Below are 23,848 nucleotides of genomic sequence, written 5' to 3' on the forward strand. Positions count from 1 at the left end.
TTTTTCTTTTTCTTTCTTCTTTTTCTCCTCCTCCTCCTCTGTTCTTCCTCCTCCCTTCCTCCTCCTCCTCCTCCTTTTTCTTTGGCTTAGGATAGTGGGGAGAGAGGAGAATGTGCTATTTTTTTTTTGTAATACTACCCCAGGCCAATTTTCTTTAGGGCTTATCAACAAATTTTAACTCTTTAAAAAATCTGGACTGAAATACAAAGGATTACTCAGGCTTCTGACAACACCTTACCAACTTCCTGCATCTTTCCCAGTAAAATGTTGCCAGCCTTTACTCCTTCCTGGGTTAGGCTAAGTGAATTATTTTCACCTCCCATCATTCCCTTGACAGGTAGTACCTAGCCGTGAAAATTTCCTCAAAGCATTCATAAACCTTAAAGAAGACAGTTAGCAAAACTGTGTGTGGAGTGATGGAGCTAGTGGTCTTTCCTTGCCTCCCTGTTGGTAGGGCACTCATTTTTAAAGATAAGTGAACCCAAACAGAGAGAAAAATTAAGTGACTTGTCAAAGGCTATACAATTAATTATTGGTGTAGACTGGAGCTCTTATGACCTTAATCTAATACACTTTTGACTATACCACAATACTACCCCAACAGTTCCCCCCATCCCCAGTTTCCTATATTTGTTATCTTCCCCATTAGAATATAAACTCCTTGAACATAGGTACTGTTTTGTTTGCTTGTGTTTGTTTCCTCAGCATTTAACACAATGCCTGGAATTAGTAAATGATAATAATCTCTGCTTCTATCTTTAGGTCTCTTTATCTTTCTCTCTGTGTATATATGTATACACACATGTATGTGTGTGTGTGTATATATGTGTGTGTGTGTGTGTGTGTATATTTAGATCCTTCTGACTCCAAGTCTAGCATTCTCTCCACTACTCCAAATTAGGATGTGAATTGAAGTATTCTGGGTCCAAATCTAGTGCTCTTTCTACTTCACAAAGATAAGGATAGGGACTGAACCTCTGATGTCTCTCTCTCACTTAAATATGTGTGTGTATGCATATATATAGGTGTATGTATCTCTCTCTCTATCTCTCCATTTCAGGGGTGGGGCAGTATAAGAGAAGTCCATAAAATAAGAGATCTCTGCTAGAGTTCTGTTCATTTTGCAGTCAATGAAAAAGTAGTTATTTTTGCCTATAAGTCAAGGGCTATAAGTTACCCTGACTCATGTAGTAGCCCCTTCTAAGACTTTGAGCCTATGATCACTTGATTGACTGCAAAGATCCTGTAAAATCGCAGGTGTTGTGTTACTGTAGAAGGTGAAACTCTATGCTGTGCAGTCCTAGAGCATGAGCGATCACTGAACAGCTCAGCCCTTCTGGTTCAGTTCAGCCCTGCTTTTTTTTTTTTAACAGACAGCCCATGCTTGGGCCATAGCCAGGGGTTTAATGGCAAATTAGGCCCACTCTCACTTACTTCCCCAGCTTTCTCTGAGTATCTTAACAGGGAATGGGGAGCCTTAGTCTGTGGGTCTGTCCCTCTACCCTAGCTAGACTTGATTTCATTCGGTCCTTGGCAAGTTCTGGAAGAAGTGATATTGGTCTCAAACATAGCCTTCAGTCTTGTGGAATAAGGCAGTTCTCATTTCCCAAAGAATAAAGATAAGGCAATCAGACAGCTCTTGCATATCTAGTGGCTGTTAAGTAATGGTTATGTAAATTGACTGACACCAAAGGACTGATCCAAAGGAATTTTCTAAAACTGAAATCATTCCCTCACACTTGTGTAAAACCTTCAGGGTTCCATGGGAAAATCAAGCTTTATTTTAAAAATGTACTTTGAAGTTTGAAAAGGAAGGCTGACAACAGCTTCCCATTTAAAAGAGAGCTGACAATCAGTATTTCAGAGCTTGGGGAAACAGGTGATACTTTGATAGCCACAGCTCAGGTGAATAGTATCATGAGACAAAAGCATTTTTAACACTGATAGCCTACTGAGTTCTCTTGCTCCTATTTCTCTGTCTCCCTTTGCCTTAGTGCCTTACCCTGTTCTTGCCCAAATTTTCCTTCTTTCCTTTCCTTCCCTCCCTCTTTTCCTTCCTTCCTTGCTTCCTTCCTTCTTTCCTTCCTTCTTTTTTGGTAGCCTGGGCTCCTTTGAGCATGCCCAGTTTGCCTAGCTTAGAGCCAGTTTCAAAAGGAGCCCAGGCTACATTAAATTAATTTGTTCCAGACCTCTGATTTCTTAAATGTAGGAATCTTTGGGTAAGAAAATCTCCTTTCCCTAACTGGCTATAATATGAAACAAGAAGTTTATTATTATTATTATTATTATTATTATTATTGTAGGGTGCGTTTGATTTTTCATGACCCCATTTGAGGTTTTCTTAGCAAAGATACTGGAGTGGTTTGCTATTTCCTTTTCTAGCTCACTTTACAGATGAGGAAACCAAGGCAAACAGCATCAAGGGACTTGTCCAGGGTCACACAGCTAGTAAGTATCTGAGGCTGTATTTGAACTCAGGTCTTCCTGACTCCAGACCTAGTGCTCCATCCATTGTGCCACCTAGAGCTGTCCCCAAGTTTATTATTAGCTGTTGTCCTTATACTTACATATAGTTTCATTTTCCTTGCTTTTTTAATTTATTTTTTCCACAAGTACATGTAAAAATAATTTCTAACATTATTTTTAAAAACATTTGAGTTCCAGTTTCTCTCCTTCCTTGCCTCCCGTCCTTCCTCCTTGAGAAGGCAAGCAATTTGGTACAGATTATACATGTGTTGTCATGCAAAACATATTTTCATATTAGCCATGTTACAAAAGAAAACACAGACCAAAAAAATCCTTAAGAAAAATAAAGTAAAAAAGGATGCTTCAACCTGCATTCAGACTGTATCAGTTCTTTCTTTTTTAGTATTTTCCATCATAAGTCCTTCAGAACTATCTTGGATTATTGTAATTGCTAAGAATAGCTGTCATTTGCAATTGACCATTATACAATATTGCTGTTGCTGTGTACAATACTTTCCTGGTTCTGCGTACTTCACTTTGCATCAATTCATATAAATCTTCCTAGGCTTTTCTGAAACCATTCTACTCATCCTTTCTTATATTTCCTTGCTCTTAATTTTACAGTCCAATGAATGGAAGGTTTTGTTTCCTCTCTTCTTACAAGATAGATGTGAAAACCAAGTGAAGTAATGAATGTGAAAGTGCTTTATAATTATAATTGATCATAGATTTAGAGTTAGAAGGGACTTTAGAGGTTATTTAGTACTAAACACTCATTTTACACATATGGATACTGAAGCCTAGAGAAATTAAATGATTTGCCCGAGGTCATACACTAAGTGTTTGAGGCAGGCTTTGGACCTAGGACTTCCTAACTCTAAGGCCGATGTTCCCCTATTCTTTATATGAAGGTAAGCTATTATTATTGTTCTCTATTGCTTATAGAACCCCAAGCAACACCCTCCCATAATTAATTCCCACCCCAAATTACATTTCCTTTGGCTACCTCTGATTTTTTATGCCAACTCCCTTTCACACGTAGGAATTCATAGGATCTAGAACTTGAAGGGACCTTGAAAAATCATCTACTCCCATTTCTTTCTTCTACAGGTGAGGAATCTGAGACCCAGAGAGGTTAAATGATTTGTCCTAACTCATCAAGTTTCATAGAATCATAGATCTGGAGCTGGAAGAGACCTTAGAAGCCTTTGAGTCTAACCTCCTCATTTTACGTATTAGAAAACTGAGATCCAGAGACATTATGTGACTTGCCCAGAATTACACAGCTAGTAAGTATCTGAGGAAGCATTAAAATGCAGGTCTTCCTCACTCCAAATTCAGCATTCCACCTGCTATTCCACATTAGGATTTGAACTCAAGTTTTCTGTGTCCAAATCTAAGTGCTCTTTCCATTTCACAAAGCCCCTGTTGGAATAACCTGCACCCTAATTTTCAAAAATCCAGTTCCTTCAAGCAGCTTTCCCTGATTAAAATTGACCTCCCTACCCCCATGTGAAGACTTTGATACCCTCTCTTTCTGTGTCTCGGGTCATTTAGAATTTCTATGTTTTGACCTATAGTTTCTTCATGTAGGAACTTTCTCCACCAATGCAGATCTGTAATACACTTATAATTTATAGTCTTAGAGAGCTGCACAAGCAGTCCAGTGGATACAGCATGAGGCCTGGAGTCAGGAAGACTCATTTTCCTGAGTTAAAATCTGGCCTCACAGTTACAAGCTGTGTGACCCTGGGCAACTCACTTAATCCTCTTTGCCTCAGTTTCCTCATCTGTCAAATGAGCTGGAGAAGGAAATGGCAAACCATTCCAGTATTTTTGCCAAGAAAACTCCGAATGGAGTCAGAAAGAGTTAGATACAACTGAAACAACTGAACAGCAGCAAAGATATCTCACCATATTATGTTTGATACATTCTATTCAATCTAGTTTTGAATTTTGATAATGACTCCCCACTAGTTTGTGAATTCTTGGAAAGCAGAGATCTCATGCAAACAAATCTAAGTAAATGAATCTGTAGGACCATGTCCAGTACCTTTTCGGATGCTCATTAAATGTGAGGATGATTATGATACTTGAATTAGGCCTGGAAGACTTGGAAATCACCTAGTTCAAACTTTCCTAACCCCGTTTTAGAGATGAAGAAACTGAGACTCAGGGAGAGTAAGTGACTTGTCCATGGTGGGATTTATACCCCAGTCATCTTGAGTATACCTGAGGTACTAACAGTGATATTATACATCCATTTCACACATCTGTAGATTTTGTGTGTGGCTTTTTGGGACACAGTTATTATTAGTATTTTTAATTTAAGGCCATGGATAAAATGTAATCCCATTTAAAGTATTCGATATGGGCAACATATAATATGTAATTTGTCACTAGAAGAATTTTAAATCTCTTTTTTAGAGAATGAAAACATGGTACTTCTCAGGTATTAAATCAAGAATCATTGCTTTAAAATGGTGTTAGCAATCTAGTCAAAGGTCTAGTTCGATACCAATATTGCTGGAGTATTTTTTTCCTGAAAAAGATTTTCATTTCAAAGTGGGCCCACTCTTTGTTTACCAAATACAGTATATGGTGACTAGTCCCATTGCCAGAGGGAAAATTCATGTTTTCAGAAAAAACTTTTTTCTAATAGGTAACCAAAACATTAGCCATATTATAAAGCATCATTTAAAATAAGGAAATTAATATAGTCTGAAAACTAAATAAGGATAATATTCAAATGTAGCTGCACATTCTTCGTGGTTATCTTATCTGTCGATTGGCTCAAAACATTCTGGACTGCCCTTCATGTCAATTAGGCTACAGTCACTCCCTACAAAGCTGGTGAATTAGAATCTAGCATTGTTAGAGTTAGAAGCTTGAATTCTTTATTTTTGTGTGTGTCATGGATCCCTTTGCCAGCCAGGAAAAGCCTATTGACCTCTTCTCAGAATAATATTTTTAAATGCATAAAATAAACCACGTAGGAATTACAAAGGAAACAATCATGTTAAAAAATATATATATATATAAGTTTGTGGACCCCCCGCCCCCAAATTTAGAATCTCTGATTCTAGTCCAACCCCTTCATTTTACAGATGAGGAAACTGAGGCCAAGAGAACCTAGATGAATTGCTGAAGGTCACATTGATAGGACAAAAATGAGGTATCCATGACAACTAGTTTAATGCATTTCCCAGTGCCATATGCCTTGTTTCAATAGAAAGGGCATTGGCCCTGGAGTCTGAGGACCTGGTTTTGAAAACAGGGTCTATGCCTTCAACCCTGTGTAACCATGGGTAAATTAACTAACTTCCTGGACCTCACTTTTGTCATCTAAAAAATGAGGATGATTTTAAAGGTCATTTTCAGGTTTCAGTCCTATGATCCTAAGTGCTATTCTGTTAGACCAGATGTTGTAGCAAAGTGGCGCCATAATGCACAGAGATCTAGTCCTGTAATCAAGAAGTCCTGAGTTCAAGTTTGTTGCCCTCAGACACTTACTAGCTGTGTGACCCTGGGCAAGTCACTTAACCTCTGTCTGTTTCAGTTTCTTTGAGTGTAAAATGGGGATAGTGATAGCATCTACCTCCCAAGGGTATTGTGAGGATTAAATGAGGTAATATTTGTAAAGTGACAGCACATAGTAGTCATTTGATAAATGCTTGTTTCCTTTCTTCTGGAAGGTAAAGGAGCCCGTAAATGCCCATTAAAAGCTACTTCTTTAAATTTTTGTTTAAATGTTAACAGACAGATGATGAAGGATCCTGGGGTCTTTAGGTGATCACGTAATCTGTTCCTTTGCTTTCTGGTAAGCTTTCTCCTAAAACTTAGTAATACCATATGAATATTTGAAGGATCTGTGGTTTCTTTAAGCAGGAAGGACTTAGTACATGAATCCTGAGGAGTTGCCTAAGGCACATAGACATCAAGCCACTGGTCCAGGTTCACAAAGCTAGAAGGAGAGGCAGAATGCAAACCACGCTCTTCTTGCCTCTTAGATCAGTATCCCATCTACCAGGTCCCCCTGCCATTTTTTACCTAAAACAAATCAAGAAAAATACTATTGTGAGATAATGGTAACAAACAAAAAACCTCTCAAGTATATTTCAAAGAGAGCTGGACTTAGAAAGAGAGGACCTTGGTTTGAAACCCATCCCTGCCACTTGTTGCCTATGAGCAAGTGACCTTGAGCCCTCTCTGGGCTTCTGTTTCCTCATCTGTAAAATGAGGGGGTTGCTATCTAGATGGTCTCTGAGGTTGCTTCCAGCTCTAAATCTAGACCAGGAACCTGCAGCAGGTTCCCCAGCCCTGGTCCAGACTCATATAAGCTTTCATACCTAACTGAAATCCTTTGCAGTTTTCAACCTGTCCTGCCTTGTCCTATTTTCATAGCAGAGCTATTTAACCCTAACTGTATGCTATCTCTTCAAGTAGAGACAACCAATCACTATGGATTAAAGGAAGGAGGCAACTAGTGAAGAGAAAAGAGCACTGCGGTGGAAACGAGATGAAGATTTTAGCCTTGATGATAAACCATAGATCTTTTAGAAAGTCACCTTCCCTCTCTAACCATCAATTCCCTTAATCTGAAAAATAAGGACGTGTTGGCACCATGTTATTTCTGAGGTCACTTCTCATTCTAACATTCCATGACTCAGTGAAATCTTTCATTTGGACAGAATGATTTCAAGAGAGTCTAAGGATGATCACTCATTATCATGATATGATTTCATCCACTGCATTATACATTTAGGCTTCTGTCTCGGTTAGGAATTGCTTTATTTTTCTATCACCACTAGGATCAAGTTCAGTACATTTACCTGCCTCTTGTCCTGGTCTAGAAACTAATTCCTCAACATTTTATAGCTGGAAAATCTAAAATTATTTTCATCCTCGTCATCAATAAGTATTTACTGAGTGCAACATTTTGCATTAAGCACTCAGAAAATGAAAGGAAATGTGGTTCAAAGATTTTTTCATTTGATATGGTCATCATTAATGAATATTTATTTGCTGGATATCCATAGAGTACAAACACTACACACTCAAGGAAGCCAGCATTATTCAGTGGATAGAGCAGGGCAGATTCAAATCCCTCCTCAGCAACTTACTAGCTATGTGTCTCTGTCCAAGTCACTTAACATCTTGCAGCCTCAGTTTCCTCATTGGTTAAATGGGGATGATGATAATAACACCTTCCTCACAGGGTTGTTGTAAGAAGCAAATGGGGTAATTTATGTAAAGTACTTTATAGATATTAATGAGCTTTACACAAATGAGCTAATTTTACTAAAATTGTAGCTACTTAGATATGAAAAGAGTCAGGGCAGCTAGGTGGCGCAGTGAGGAAAGTACCAGTCTTGGAGTCAGGAGGACCTGGGTTCAAATCTAGCCTCAGACACTTGGCACGCTTACTAGCTGTGTGATCTTGGGCAAGTCACTTAACTCCAATTGCCCTGCCTTCCCCCTCCAAAAAAAATTAAAAAAAATATGAAAAGAGTGAGTTTTAAGTGGTATATAAATATGAGTTGCCTTTATTAAAAACTTACTTTAATCATAGATTCAGAACTGGAAGGGACTTGTGTATCATCTATTCTAACTCCCTCATTTGACGTATGAGGAAACTGAGGTGCAGGGAAGCTAATTAACTTATACACAGTAAGGTAATGTCATGAGTGGTATATGATACAATAAACATTTATTAAGTGCCCACTATGTGCCAGGCACTGTGCTAGGTGCTGAGGATACAAATTTGAAAAAGAAAGACAGTGCCTATTTTTGAGGAGTTTACCACGTAATGGGAGATGACAGCACACGACAGGATACTGAGGATATGTTGTAGTGGTGGTGGTACAGGGGCATGATGATGATTGTGGAATTGAAACCAGGCCAAGCAAATGAAGAGATGGCTAAGATTCCGAGCCCTCTCTAAAGGGAGACCATGGGAACTTAATTCCTTTCACTCCAGCACCAATATTCTTTGCATTGTACCATGCTGCCTGACCAAAAACTACAATCAGAAATGGAAAATGTTTAGATGCCTAAGGGCTTCAAGAATTATGAGATGTTCCACATCTTAAATGACCAAATCAGAAGACTAGTAGAAAAAAGTTAAAGACACTGGCTAAACCTCAAGAAACCGTGGTTCTTTCTCCTACTGTTACTTGCTGTATGACTTTGGGCAAATCACTTAACTACTCTGGGTCTTAGTTTTTCTCATCTGGAAAATTTTGGGGTTGGACCAGATGAATTAGTTGATGTCTCAAGTTCCTTCCAGCTCAATCAGTCTAGGAGTCTCTTTTGCTATGTGTTGATGACAAAACATGAAAGGTTACTTAAGTGCAAATACTCCCAATTCATTTATTAATGAATTATGTCAAGTTTTATTTTCTGGCACGGACAAGAAAAAATAAAAGATTACGGCTTTGTTGGTTTTCAAATGCCTTAAACAAATATTATTTTATCAGCAGGTATCTTTTAAACCAAGATTTGGAAAACCTAAGGTCATTGCCCTCTGACTCAGATCATACATCAACTTCCTAGAGATAAGACTGCTCTCAAGGGAGGAGAATATTTCAGACTATGTAGGTCTCTAGGCAGTGGTTAGAATGTAGACCTCACTGTTTGTGGGAGCTGCTAGAGGAGGTCAAATTTCATAGAGAATGATACTGTACAGAATTCCTAAGTTCCTCTTATGTGTGGAGAAAACAAAATGAATATTATGTTGCTAGCTTGTGATAGATTGATAGCAACAGTGAGTATGATATCACTGTCTAATTCAGGCAGGCTGTTGTATAGGGCAATATTTCTTTACTGAGGTGAAGTTAATTCAATAGACCACTTAGCCCGGGGTTTGCAAGGTGGCATTAGTCACCTGTGGCTAAACGACAACAGCATGCTTGCCCCTATACTAGGCAGAAGGTGAGGTGGTCATATATGGAGAAGTGGACATGATGCCTGCCCTAATGACAGCTGTAATCTGATAGAGGAAGTAGGACAGACAAAAGAACCATACACATGGATGTGCATGAATATCTCAGTGTTGAAAAGAAGAGGTCAAGGGATATGCTGGTGGATTATATGCCTCAAAGACATGGGAGTGCTCCCTTACCCTCCTCCTATGCCTAGGTTAAAGCAGAGGGGGGTGGATTAGCGTAACTGTCCCAGATTTGCCCAAGGGAAAAAAAGGGAGCCTCTGGATTTCTGGGATAAAAATGCAGAATAAATGATTTGACTCAGAGAATAGGCTCCAACCCCAGGTACAATCTCAAGATATCACATGCCCATGTTAGGATCGCTTTTTGCCAGGGTTCTGTCACGTAGGCGTGGCCAGGGCCACCTCCCTATCTGCCACTATGATTTCCCAGCTGAACCTAGGAAATGAGTAGAAAACTCAGAGGAGCCAGATGGATAGGTAATCCCACTTTCTCACATTAAAATAGGAAATATACTCAGAGAGAAAACACAGTTCTTATTGAGTCAGTAGGGGAAAGGGGATTTCTGCGTATAATTTCATTTTACAGCCAATTTGGCTGAAGTACATTCATTCGTTTTTAATGTTTGTAATTTCAGTGATCTCTCTTGTATTTCACGTGTTGGTCAACAGGAAACCCCTGAAGAGTTATGGTTAGTAGAATGACACATTTGAAGCCAGTAGTCATGGAAAATAGCTTTGTATTTGTGTGAAGAGCATTTTGGTATGGGCTGAGCCTCAGAGTTGCAACTAGGTTAAAGTGACTGGGATTTTCCCAAGATGCCAAAATTTAGAAGCATGATGGCTAGACAGCCCAAATATTATATCCCTACCCAGGATATACATTAAAAGGCCTAGGGAAAGGACTCTGGTGTATTGTGTAGATTCTTTATTTAGGAGTTCTTAACCTGGGGGCCATGAGTCTGTTCTTAAAAATATTTTTAGAACTGCATTGCAACATAATTGGTTTTTTTTTTAATAATCCTATGCATTTTACTTTATGTTTATTGCATTTAAAAATGTTATTCTGGGAAGTGGTCCATAGACTTTGCCAAACTGTCACAAGCATCTCTGACACATAATAATGGCAAATATAGCTATATATCATATAACTATATTTTATTACATCTATTATATATTAATATATTACATATAATATTACATATTATAATACTCTTCAAGGTTTGCAAAGGACTTTACAAGTATTATCTAATTATATTCTCATAGTAAGCCTGGTGGTAGGTAGTATCTTATCCCCATTTTACAGATGAGGAAACCAGGGTAGATAGAAGTTAAGTGACTTACCCTGTTAAAAAAAACCCTACGCATCCTATGCAAGGCAGATTTAGAAGACATAAATAAGGATTATTTAAGATGAAGGCGTGGATAAATTGCAATCTGCTCTGATAGAGGGAGAGCCACACTGATGATCATCATTGATTATAGTAATGAACACTGGATTTCGTATTTAGTAGATTAGGATTGCTTTAGTTTTCACCTCTCAAATGCTCCTTTTGATCAATTACAGAAATATAACCAATAAAAATCACAATATGTAAAGTATCAGCAGCAGACAGAGCAGCATACATTTGTATTAAGAAAGAATTATTGCTATTCCATGATACAAGGCCAACTTAGAAAGTGAGGTCAACAAAGTGGGTATCTGTCAGACCAATGGAAACAGGAAATTCCCTAATTTGAGGTCACTTTGCCTCTACTTCCCTTAAGTGTGTAAATTGAAGAATGACTAATAACAAGATGAACAGTAATCATATGCTGCATATGTGTAGAGTGCTTTCCAGCTGACAAAAAAGAGTGTGCCAATTGATTCCAAAGGCCCTTAGGGTGGCTAAAATTGGGCGGAGGGGGTGAGGGGATATACCTTCCCTTTAAAGTTGATGGTTCTGAACACAAGGTTCCAGGGGTCTAACAAAAGTCTCCTGATGCTTTTGTTGTGTAGTCTCCCAATGCATCTTCTTATCCAGGTTGTCATCTTTAGTCTAGCTAGGCTCAGGTTGATGGTTTCAATGATCTTTCCAAAATAATCCTCTAACTCTGTTTCTGATCAGTATACTGGATGAGGGTTTGCTTTGCACATATTCCTGATTGATTCCTGCTTCCAAGTCTTAGTATTTGGGTTTTTTTTAAAAAGCAAATTGCATCTGCCAAATGCTTCACCGATCCCTTAATTGATTCAAGTACTTTTGCATTTGATTGCAGAGCTGTCTGCAATATTAGCATCATTTATCCTTCTGAAGTGCTTTTGCACATGAATTCACACATGCACCCCACCCAGTACCGCTGCAAACTGGATACAAAGGGGTTAAACATCTGCATCAACAGGTACTCATTTATGTATTCACTTACTCTTATTTACATATGTCATTATCAGATTTACATACTCACAAATTACAATGTCCATATTCAAGTATTTTGTAGATGTGTTTTGTAGATGCTCCTTCCCTATCCTGGCCCCTCTCTCCCACCCAGGTGCTTCTTTAAGCTGTGGTTTTAAAAATGCCATGGATTTAAGGAGTCCTAAAATAAGCAATAAAAAATTCTTTAATAAGTACCTGCATGTGCACAGAGTAGTACAAATGAATCAGTAGATACAATCAGACAACACTAATTGGAAGCAGACATAGAAGCTGTGAATCTAGCGGCTAGCACAGTGCTTTGTCACGTAATAGGTGTTTAATACATGTTTATTGAATAAATGGATTTTAGAGCTGGAAAGGATTTAGGTCATCTAGCCCAACCCAGTTATTTTATAGATTAAGAAACTGAGGCCTAGAAAGATTCAGTAACTTGTCCCAAGACAGGCAGCTAGTTAACAGGCAGAACAGAGACTGGAAAGCCAGGTTTTCTGAATGCCAGCTCAGGACATACCAACAGTGTATGCACGCAAACTGAAAAGTAATAATGAATTGCCGTTCCATGGAAACAGAAGGGTAAAGGTATATTGTGGGGTGGCAGTGAGGGGAAATTTTGGGTGTTGAATGTTTAGACAGGGAGGGTAAGGGAAGTGGAATTTACTACCTCTGTCTCATTTAGTCATGCGGGGAAGTGGATTTTAGGACCTTGCCTAGGTGATGAGGTAATGTGATATCTAAATCAAAGGCCGTGTAAAAACACCCTTTTAGAAGTTTAGTCACAGTATTCAACCTAGTTCAAGTTCTTGGGAAAGTTGACTCAAGTTCATGAACCTTTCAGGTGAATCCCTGTTGCATCTGTAAGTACTGATTTAAGGAGAAGTAGGAGGGTAGTTGCATTGAACACAAGCCAAGTATAAGCTGGTTTTCTAAATGAACAACTCCCCCTCATAAGAAGGAATGGTAGTGGTGGGGGAGAGGAGAGGAAGGCAAATATTTGTGGAAGGGAGGCCTCAGTCTTGAGACATCTCATTTTTTTTCTATCTTAAGATGGGTATGGAAATTGCCAGGCATAGGAGCTCAAATTAAAACTGAATAAATATATCTTCCAGGAAGACACACACACACATATGTACATGTTTACATACACATATATGTTACACATATATACACATCTATATCTATCCACCTTTATGACTTTCTTTCCATTCTCCACGCCTTTCTCTGACACTGGAGTTACTTATATACTTCATTGCTTGTGAAGGGCAGGCCACTCATCATCTCCACTAGCCCTTTCAAGAATCTCAGATAGAAAAAAACACCAGGCCTAAATTCAGAACAAACTCAAACAAATGCAAAGCCATATGATCCAGAATGGGCTGCTACCAGGCACCTGACTAGTCTGAATCCTAGGGCTTGGACTTTCTGTATGTAAGCACAAGCTCTTTCCTCTATAAGTAAATACCAATTAGATGGAATTGTTGAGTACATGTAACAACACCATCATCCCAAACACTCTACTGGTAAGAGAAATGTCAGGGGAAAGTTTCCAGTCAGAAATAACTTTGCATTGCACAGACACATGCACAGGCACATGTGGTCATTGTTAATCCTGTGCTGATGAAAATAATGGCTAGTGGGATCCATTGCCAATTTGACTTGAGATTCAGACCCAACCATTTCCTGGAGAGTGAGTTTTAAATAAAACTTGGTTTATCATTGGCGTTTGTGGGAAAGGTTATATACAGATCCCTGTTGACATCAATGTTTAGGTGTTATTGGGTAGAGGGAGATCATGGATGACATATATCTTGCATGTTTACTGAGTGAGATATACTATAAATCACTATGTGTGGGAATATAACCGAGTATATGATATATACATATCCTTCCTAACTGCATTTTCCCAGATTTAGAAAGTTAAGAATGTGACTCTCTATTTTGTACTTCATTCCTTTTTTTTTATTTTGCCATCAGTCCTTCAAAATTATTTAGCCACTTATCTATTCACAGCACAACTTAGCCATTTGTGCTTTTTAAAAGAAAGGGACCTATTTCAACCACAAACACTTGAGAGATTTAGGATCTGTTGTTGTGTCAACACCAAAATGCTTTTGTGACAAAATTTTTTTTTCCCACTGGGCCTCTTTCTTGTTTTATTTTCTAAACAATACCAAACAAACCCCCTCCGAGTTATATGCCTTTGCTTTGAGGGAGGATGCCACATTTTCACTGTTCCCCTTATCCTTAGAGACAAAGGCTTTGAAAAATTAGGACCATGTTTCAGTCCAAGATATATACGGGCTACTTTACAGCAAAATGTAATGCATTGTTTCGAGAGGGATATCCCCCACCCCCCTCCTCGGGAGAAAAATACAAAATCTTAAACTAAAGCACACTTCACTCGGTTGGTCTCCCCAGCCTTCTCGGTGCCAGCAGCCACAACGCAAGCTTTCATCTTGGCTTCAAAGTGTGGTGGATGGAGGTTGGGGGGTGAGGGGCGGAGAAGAAAGGGAGGGCAAGTTGAATGCAAAAAAGGGAAACAAACAAACAGAAAAGAGAAAGGGGGAAGGGACTGAAGGGGTGTGGGGGGAGAGAAATAGTCTATCTTTCAAATATCAAGTCCCCACGGCTGGGCTGCAAGATGCAAAGCCTTCACACAGCCTTGCACTCCTGTATATTTTGTTGTTACTGTCACTTCCCATGCTGGGAAGATTCTTGTCATCCCTCACATATTTTATCCACAGAAAAGGCTGCCCTGCCCTGTGCTGGGTGATTGAGGCTGTGCCCCTGGTGTGCCACACTATCAGTGGTTCCCAAGGCTGTCTAGCCTGGGAAAAGCTGCATGGACACATTCCAAAATCAGCATTACATGCGGTATTGTTCTTGCTCTCCCTGATTAGAGTGCACACAATGAAAACAACAGCAACAGCCTCATTTTCGAACCCTCCTCCCCACACAAGGCTGGTCAGAAGCTGTTTTTCTTTCTCGTGGGCTTTATAAAAGTTAACTGCTTCAGTGCTGGCCTGCCACTGTGACTCGGTGACTTCTAGGAGCCCGCTCACGCTGCGGGAGGGTCAGTCGTGAACCTGAACTGCCCCACCCACTCCTGGGGAGCGGTGGTGTTGATAGACAACCCACGTTTGCATTGATTACATGTTAACTTCTAACCCGACAGGGCTTCAAGCCTAACTTTGTAAAACCGTTCCTCCCTGAATTCAGGTTCTCAGAAAGAATATCTTTTTCTAAGTGGGCATGGAGAAGGGAGGGAGCAGTTAGGTAAGGGGGGCGGTGCGTAGCTATTTAAATCTTAGTAATCCACCTGTATCAAGACTACCTACCGTCAGTCACAGCCCCCCTGAAATTTCCCTCTATGTTCCCCGCCCCCCACTAGAACTTTTGGATAAAATCCACTCCGTACTTTTTCATACATACATTTGTGTGTATGGTTTTGGCTGGGAAGGAAAGGTGGGAAAAAGATTTCTACTTTAAAAGCTACAGGAAAAAAAATCCCTTTGAAACAAATAGGAAAACGACATTTTCTATTTAAAAGAAAATACTTTCATCACCCAGCCTGTGACCTACTTATTTCAAACAATAGTCAATGCACAAAATTATAGTATAACCAAAGAACATTCCTTTGGAATTCATTTTAATAGGATTTGAACCTTCTTTGAGTGTGTGTATATGTGTGTGTTAATTAATTGTGGGAAGGGTTATATGAGTATATACTCAGAGGCTATTCAAAATTAAATGAACTTAAATGTTGAACTTTCTGTGAGTCAAACTCTTCCTGAGCAAAGTCCTTTCTTGGTAATGTGGTGGTGGTGGTGGGGAGTCCATAATTAGACAATTTTTTAAAATTAATTTTTAGACTTGGAGACAATATAAGAATTTACCATATTAAGAACTTATAGATCCTTGAAGTGAGAGGTATTGAAGGAGATTAAAGGAGATGAAGATTTATTTCCAGGATGGATAATTCCTTATTCTTTAGGATGACTGTAGTTGATTTTTATGGGTTGCTCACATGCAGATGTGAGCATACAGATGCACACATAAAGATATAAGCAAGTTTCCCTTCCCCCTTCCATTTCTTTTTGTTTTCCATTGCCCCCTACATTTTTGCAAATATGCCTAGAAAATTAAATACAAAGCTAAAATTTGATGTCATGCATTTTGATGTATTAAAGTTGTGGTTAGAATTTCATGGGACCTTGGGTGGGTTATTTCCCCTTTCTGGAGTTTTCTCATCTATAAAAAGAAAGAATTGTATTAGATGATCACTAAGATACCTTCTTTTAACTCTGATATTCTATGTGATTCTATATTAGCAGGAATAGCCACACATTTGAAATGTGGTATTCTAAAATATTAGATAATTAATAATTATCTTAAATTAGTGTATCCATGGTAATACAGTATGGGGAAATTAACTTTGCTATGGGCAGTATTGCATTCAGTGACTTCTACATGTTGGAATTTAGGAGAAAAAGAGATTGAGATATTAATAACCCCGTATCTACGCATGTTAAGACTTTTAATTGTAAAGCAAATTCTTTCATATAGCACAAGACTATTATTATAAACCTATTCTACCATTCAACTTCAGTATAGAAGGATACCCTTGGAGGGGTAAAGATATACTACTTGTTCTAGCTTTGGTGTCTGTCCTGAGACCAGGCTTTGCATTGTTACAAGTGCTACTTTATTTTATAGACAGGATTTGGTCATGGCCTTGCCTTCAGATGCAGTGAGAGAGCTAAAAGGCAAATGTTTACCTTTCAGTCATTCTCCTTGATTTATAAATGGACATGGAAGACTTCTAAGTATAGTAAGCTCTTAGATATGAGCTATTTCAATCCTTGTGATCAAAGGGGTCATCTTGGTTAGAAGTCTTGCTTTTTCCCCTGTATCTTTCCTTTACTACGTTTGTAAGTGGAGATCATCCCAGAACAGATCTGAATTTAAAATTTTAGGTGGCTAGAATCAGGGCACTTGGCATTGCATTTTCATGGAATTTCTTTGGAATTTCACTCTCTAGCTGCCTATGCAAAACTGGAGTGTAGGTTGTTATGTAAAACCTACCTCTAAAGATTGGACTAATCAAATGGATGGGTGACCTTACTGTTTATAGGTTTTAAAATGATTTGTAAGTTGTAACAGGATTTTAGACGTTTAGACTGTTAGTATGGCTAAAGGTCAGATACATGAGACTGTTATTGGTTATTGACTTAATATTGTAAATTGTCATTCAAGTGGCCACTCTTGGCTTCTTTTTTCCTCATCATAAAATGAAGTGGTTGAACTAGAGCATAGCACCATAGATTTAGAGCTGGGAATGTCAATAGAAGTCATTGAGTCCAAATCCCTTCATTTAACAGATGAAGAAAATGAGCCTCAGGGAGGTTAAATTACTTGCTCCAGGTCACCCAGGTAGTAAGTACAAGAGCTAGCATTTGAACCTGGGTCCTCTTACTCAAGGGCCAGTGTTCTTTCCTCTGCATAACACTGTACAACTTTATGATTTTTACATTTGAAGAAATGGATGCCCAGAGGGCTTAAGTGACTTCATAGATCATAGACTTAGAGTTGGGAAGGCACCTCAAATGGATTGTGGTATAATGTACTCATTCTACAGATGAGAATAGTGAAGTTTGATGAGGTTAAATGCTTGCCAGAAGTCATGCATATAGTAAGTTATGGAGCTGGGATCTGAACCCAGATTCTTTGATTCCTGATATGGTGCTCTGTTCTGCTATACTAGGTAATCTCTAAGGTCCCACTGAGTTCTTAAATCCTACAATTAAACAGCAATTTCAGTAACCATATTTAATTTCCCAGATATAATCCCTTTGTCAAAATTATTCAGCTCTCTAGTTCACAAATGCTTGGTCTTCCTGAAACCCCATACACTGTGTCTAAAAATATGAGTGTGTCACTAGCTAGGGGCATGATTCTTTGTACCATAAAATCTGGTATCTAAGTCAAGATGGCAACTTACAGGATGATGCATGAGGCAGAATTGGACATGGCTTGTTTGACAGCAGCTGTATTGGCTCCGGGTTCCTGGTGGTATAAATGTTCCTTTTATTAGTAAAGCTCATTACTTCTGACTCAGAAGACAGATAGGGAGGAGATGTAACAACATGCCGTTTTATAGACACTCTCTCTTGGTCTTAAACTCTCTGAAAGTAAATGTTTGCTTGAATGAATTAAAACTATTTAAACCATATCACAGGCAGATCTCTGGAAATCATGATGCCATTTGCACTGACACTAGTATCTCAGACCACCTCTTGATGATTTGCTTCAGGAGCTACAGAGTAGGACATGTCCTTGGAACCCATTGCAGGAAGCTCCTCTTTCCCCTTAAAGTCTTATCATCCTCTGGTTGTTGAACTGCTTGGGGAGTGAGTGGCCCAGTTAATGAAGACTTTGCAAAAATGAGTTTAACATAAAAACAAACAAACAAAAATCAGACAAGTAGTGCTATCCCCTCTGAATTAGGGGCTATCCTGGAATTTGCTGAAAAGGTGACCCCTTAGGTAGAGTAAAAAGAGTGCTAGATTTGGAGTTGGAAGACTGAGTGCGATGGCAAGAACACTTGCTCTGGATGCAGAGGACTCTAGGTTCAAAGCTTTCTTCTGACACCACTTATGTGACCTCGGACAAATCATTTAACCTCCCTAGACTTCTGTTTCCCCATCTGTAAAATGAAGAGATTGGACCCGATGGCATCTAACTCTTCCACCTCTAGATTTTTGAGAGTATGAATTGGGTTTGAGTCTTGGCTCTGTAGCTTCTTAGTTCCATGACCTTAGATAATTTCGCTGAACCTCAATTCCTTTACCTGCAAAATGGGATGATAACAATAATTTGTTACATCAATTATATTATCAAATATATTATACTATCCAATATGTTATTGTCAATAACAATAATACTGATTTCACAGGGTTTCATGGGGAAGCCACTTTGTAACTGAAAAAATGCAGAGCCATTATCATACTGCAATTTGCCCACATCGAGTTATTTGAACCTCAAAATCACATCATTTTCCCTCTTCTTGTGTCTCTTTGTCAAACCACACAGATCCAGTTTGGTGATCATAGACACACTAAGAAACAACCAAGATTTAGCCACTCATAGGGTGGGTAAACTGGTCTTTGTATCAATAAGGTAGAAGGTGAAATTATAGCAACCCAGTATCAAAATCAGCAATTGGGTTTATATGGATTTTGGTGCCCAATACCTCTTGAACTAATGGAACAATGAGACGTGCTTTGGCACAGCTGTCTGGCATACCTGGGCTAAATTTTAATGCAAACGGCTGCGTTGCAACTTGCTGAAAAACATCCACTTCACACAGGGCAGTGTGCTGTGGGGCCCCATGGAATGCAGCCAGGCCTAGAGCTGTCGGTTACCTGAACTCACTTGGATTAAGTTTCCATTACCATGGCAGCCAGGCAACCCCCTGTAATTATTCCCGCCAACTAACAGCCTTGCCTCGTGGGACAGATTCTGACAGATTTCGTCTCCCAGATGGGCAGTTCTTCTTTGCCACCTGAAATGTTTCGCTGATGAGTGCTGCCCCTGAGGTCACATTGGAAGTGCCCCCACGAAATAGCTTAAGCCTGTGTTACAAGACTGAAAAGTTGTAAATTATCAACCGCATGAATAAACATGCTAACCAAATGGAGAAAGAGAATGGAGGGACTGTTGTTACTTGGTGAGCTCTCCTCTTTCATCAAACTTTCAAATTAGTCCTTTTTCTCATCCCATTGACATCAGGGATGAGCTTCATGGAGACAAGCTAAGAAGGCCGAACCAGCAGCCTGTGGTATGCCAGGCCAGGCAACTACAGTAAACTACAGAAGAAAAAGAAAGGAAAAGGGCAAGACCCTGAAAACCATTAAGAATGACAAGGAGGATATAGGATGAAAGATTGAACCTTGTCCCAAGAAGAATGACAGAAAGAGGTTAGAGTTGGAAAGACTTACAGAGGCATCACGTGTAGTCTAAAAAGATGGAGAAGCTGAATGTATTCATTCAAGTCTCCAAATGAATATGGCTTTGGGGAAGGGATCTGGGAGCCAAGTCATAGGAAGATACAGTCAGAATCCAAATGATCTTGAATACCCGTGGATGCACGGTGCTCTGCCAAGAGTCCACAGACATTCTGCAATGGCGGTCAGTCTTTCCTCTCCAGGAATTTCCATTCCACAAAGAGCAGAAGTAGAGTATGGCAGTCATGAAAATTAGAGGCAAACTAACTTCCCCAAAATCTGGAAAGAATGGACCTTCAAAAAAAATCAGACATTCTCCTTAAAAGAGATCCATATTCTCATTGTCTCTTTTCAATTCTGTTTTACTGTGTTTTCTTTTCCTTCAGGGAAAAAAAAAAGAGATTGGTCATATGAAATAACAGAAAGGGCAATGTATTTGGAGTCAGGAAACTTTTGCCACTGAGCAGTAATAATAATAATACCTACCTTTATATGGCAGTTTGAGGTCTACAAAGTGATTTACACATAGTATTTCATTAATCCTCACAACAATCAGGATGATATAGGTGTTAGCATCATCTCCTACAGATAAGGAAACTGAGGCTGAGAATGGTTAAACAACTTGATGAGGACCACATAGTTAGTTAATGTTTGAGTCAGGATTTGAACTAAGATCTTGTTTTCTGCAAATCCTGGGATCTCTGCCACCTGGTGCAAGTCACTTCTCTCTGAGCCTTAGTTATCCAATACGTTGGGAGCACTGGATTAGATGACCTCTAAAGTCCCTTCTGAGACCAAATCTTACGGTCATAGGAATCTGAGCTCTTGTAGCCCTGATTGTCTATGTTAATGTCACTAATCAGAAACATTTACAAGCCTTCATTGTTATTGAAATTTTCACATATTCAAATTTTCATGCCTTTTCTCACCAAATAGGCCCCTAAAAGGCAAGGATCATGTCTTATACTTCATTTATCTCAGAGTGCCCAACACATTGTCGTATATGAAATAGGCATTAAATATTTGGTGATTGAGGGAGGCAACAAGGTTGCAGTGGAAGTCTAGGAGGAGAAGTACTGGCATTCAAAATGGTAGGGGAAAGAAAAATGTGGACTTTTTCGAGGGCAAAGAGGATATTTTCCTTTCTTAGTGATGTCTGAAAACTAATGGTAAAGTTTTGCCTATCTCAGGGAACCAAGCCAAAGATTCCCTTAGGGCACTTACGAAATGATAAGAGCTGTACAAAAGCTAGACCTTGGGGGATGAGAACAGAGGTGGCATAGTTCAAGGTGATTCAGAGTCTGGAACTACAGATTCTAAACCAGAATCTATTATTTACTCTCAGTACAATCTTCTTTGGGTCTCAGTTCATTTATCTGTAAAATGGTATCTATAATCTTGACCTGGTTTTAAGGGTGGTGGTGTTGGTTATAGCAGGGACAGAACAAAAAACAATGATAGTAAAAACAAAACCCCATCATATAAAAATGGCAAAAAAAAACCCAACAACCCTGAAACCACAGCAGTACAACCAAGTCATCACATTGTTTATACTAACCTCATATGTGTACATAAACAAACATATACATATATATAAATATAACATAGGTACATTTTTATTTTGGACACACAGAGATCAGTATCCAAGGGTATACGTACATGTGAGTGGAAAGTTGAAATAATCCAGTCGCATTATCTTATTACTACCCTGAGTAGAGAAAGCCCAGTAACTGTGGAATCCTTGGGGGACATTGTTAATAAATGACCAGATGTAGACAAGAAGTCACATTAGATAAATAGGTTGTTAGAGAAATATGTTGCTGTAAGGGTTATGGACACACATTTTCTCATGTATATCATCTTGGGTAGGTACTTAAAAAAAAAAGAAAAGTGTGTGTGTGTGTGTGTGTGTGTGTGTGTGTGTTTTACAAGTGGTTAAGATGAGAAGCTGAGAATCAGTGTAGCTGACAGACAGCCTGTTTCTATAAATTCTCTATAAGGAAATGTAAGTCTCTGTGAAAGAACACTGCCTAAACATAGGCCTCAAATCACTTGCCAAAGAACACTTGTCACGAGGGCAGCGTAGCTTGTCTGTATTCTAATGGATCTGATGACGTTTTTCTACCAACAAAGTTGACAAGACACAACAGGCTTATGGCAACTACAAATCATTTCCTTCCTGTTGCAAAATGCCAGTGCCATCCGAATGCCTTTCACACACAGCACATTTCTCTGGCACTCTCCGGAAAACAATCTGAGGAGGAAGCCAGCCTATCGCTAAGGCCTAGGAGTCCATCCCACTGAAATGTCAGAAATATTGTAAATATTAGTGATGGGCCAACCTCAGAAGTGTTGGAGGTTCAGTCTGGGACAGCATCCAAGATCTTGTGTGCTTATCCAAACACTTTTGATCTTGAAAAATTGGTCCATAAATCTTGCAAGAACAGGTTCTCTGCCCAAGATTTACAGTATTCTTCTGGTTTGGTGTGGCTGGAAATAGCTTTTCTTGGGAAATGTTGGTATTTTCTTTTTCTTTTTAAATTCCAATCAAAGCCAAGATGGACCAAGGTGAATATTTAAAACAAACAAAAAATAAACTAATTTTCAATTCTTAGAAAAGTCACTTTTAATTTTGAAGTTTGAGTAAAAATGGTCATGTCAGTTCTTTTATTGAAATCTATTTGACCACCTTGAGTGAATGACAGTATACATAACTTTTATTTGCTGAACTCAATCAAGATTTATGCCTGCAGTCAGACTGTAGCTTTCAAGAATGGTTATAAACAGGTGTGTTATGGACTGCAAAGATAAAACATGTTTTTAGAAGATAGTTTAGACACTAATACAATGTTAACACAATTTGGACTATACACACAAACAGATATGCCTGTAACATATAACATAATCTGCATAAATATGTACATATAATTTATGTGTGCGTGTATGTACTAGGGCTTCTATACCCTTATTTTCAATGACAGCAGACGTTCCAACTCTCTCCTAATAGAGATTCTAAGAATGAGACCTATTTGGCCTTACCAGATTTATGCTTTGAATCTGGGTATGTCAAACTTTGGAATATCCTGGGGGTAACTTATTTTGTGATGAATTTGTTTCTATGCTAAGAGAATGGGGCTTCTGATTCAACCAAATATAAAAGATCCTGTGCTTTATTTGGAAAAGCCTTACTATTTTGTGAGGCACTTATAGTCTAAAGCGATTTCAACAACAATGATTGAGGAGACAGAAGGACAGATTTGGAAGACAATAATCAGAATTCTCCATTAGCTAATTGGGCAGCTAAGTGGAGCAATGCATACAGTCAGGGGCCTGGAGTCAGAAAGACCTGAATTCAAAGCCAACCTCAGACAATTCCCAGCTGTGTGACCTTGGGCTAGTCATTTAACCTCTGTTTGTCTCTGTTTCCTCAACTCTAAAATAGGGGTAACAGTAGCATCTATCTCCTGAGGTTATTGTGAAGATCAAGTGAGAAATATTTGTAAAGTATCTAGCATAGTGCCTGGCACATAGTAAACACTATATAAATGTTTATTCCCCCTCTCCCCAGAGAGAGAATCTTTTTGGTCTTTTTGTTTGGCACATAATTTGAGTAGAAAACATGAATTCTACAAACATGTCTTTACAAACAAGCATGAGAAGACTATTTGGCTTTGAATATTCATGATAGCGATTCATCCCTTTAATTTTGATAATTAAAAATAGAACTTAGCCTATCGATTCATCAATAATTAAGAACTACAAGGCTAATACATTAGCATAATATTTCAACTAAACTCATGGTGTTTCAAAGCAAATGATGTAATTCGGAGAATGAACTGCAACAGAGAAGTTGCTAGGCACAACTGGAATATTTCCACAAGACACATTAGGAATTCCCTAGTGACATTTATTTTTTTGATAGACAAAAAGGAGTTATTGGTCTCTATTATCTTCAGAATTACGTTGTTGAAGAATTACTAGTGCTTTTATTTTCAGTGATTGTCATCCATGATAAC

The sequence above is a fragment of the Trichosurus vulpecula genome, chromosome 7, assembly GCF_011100635.1.
Source record: "Trichosurus vulpecula isolate mTriVul1 chromosome 7, mTriVul1.pri, whole genome shotgun sequence".
NCBI lineage: Eukaryota > Metazoa > Chordata > Mammalia > Diprotodontia > Phalangeridae > Trichosurus > Trichosurus vulpecula.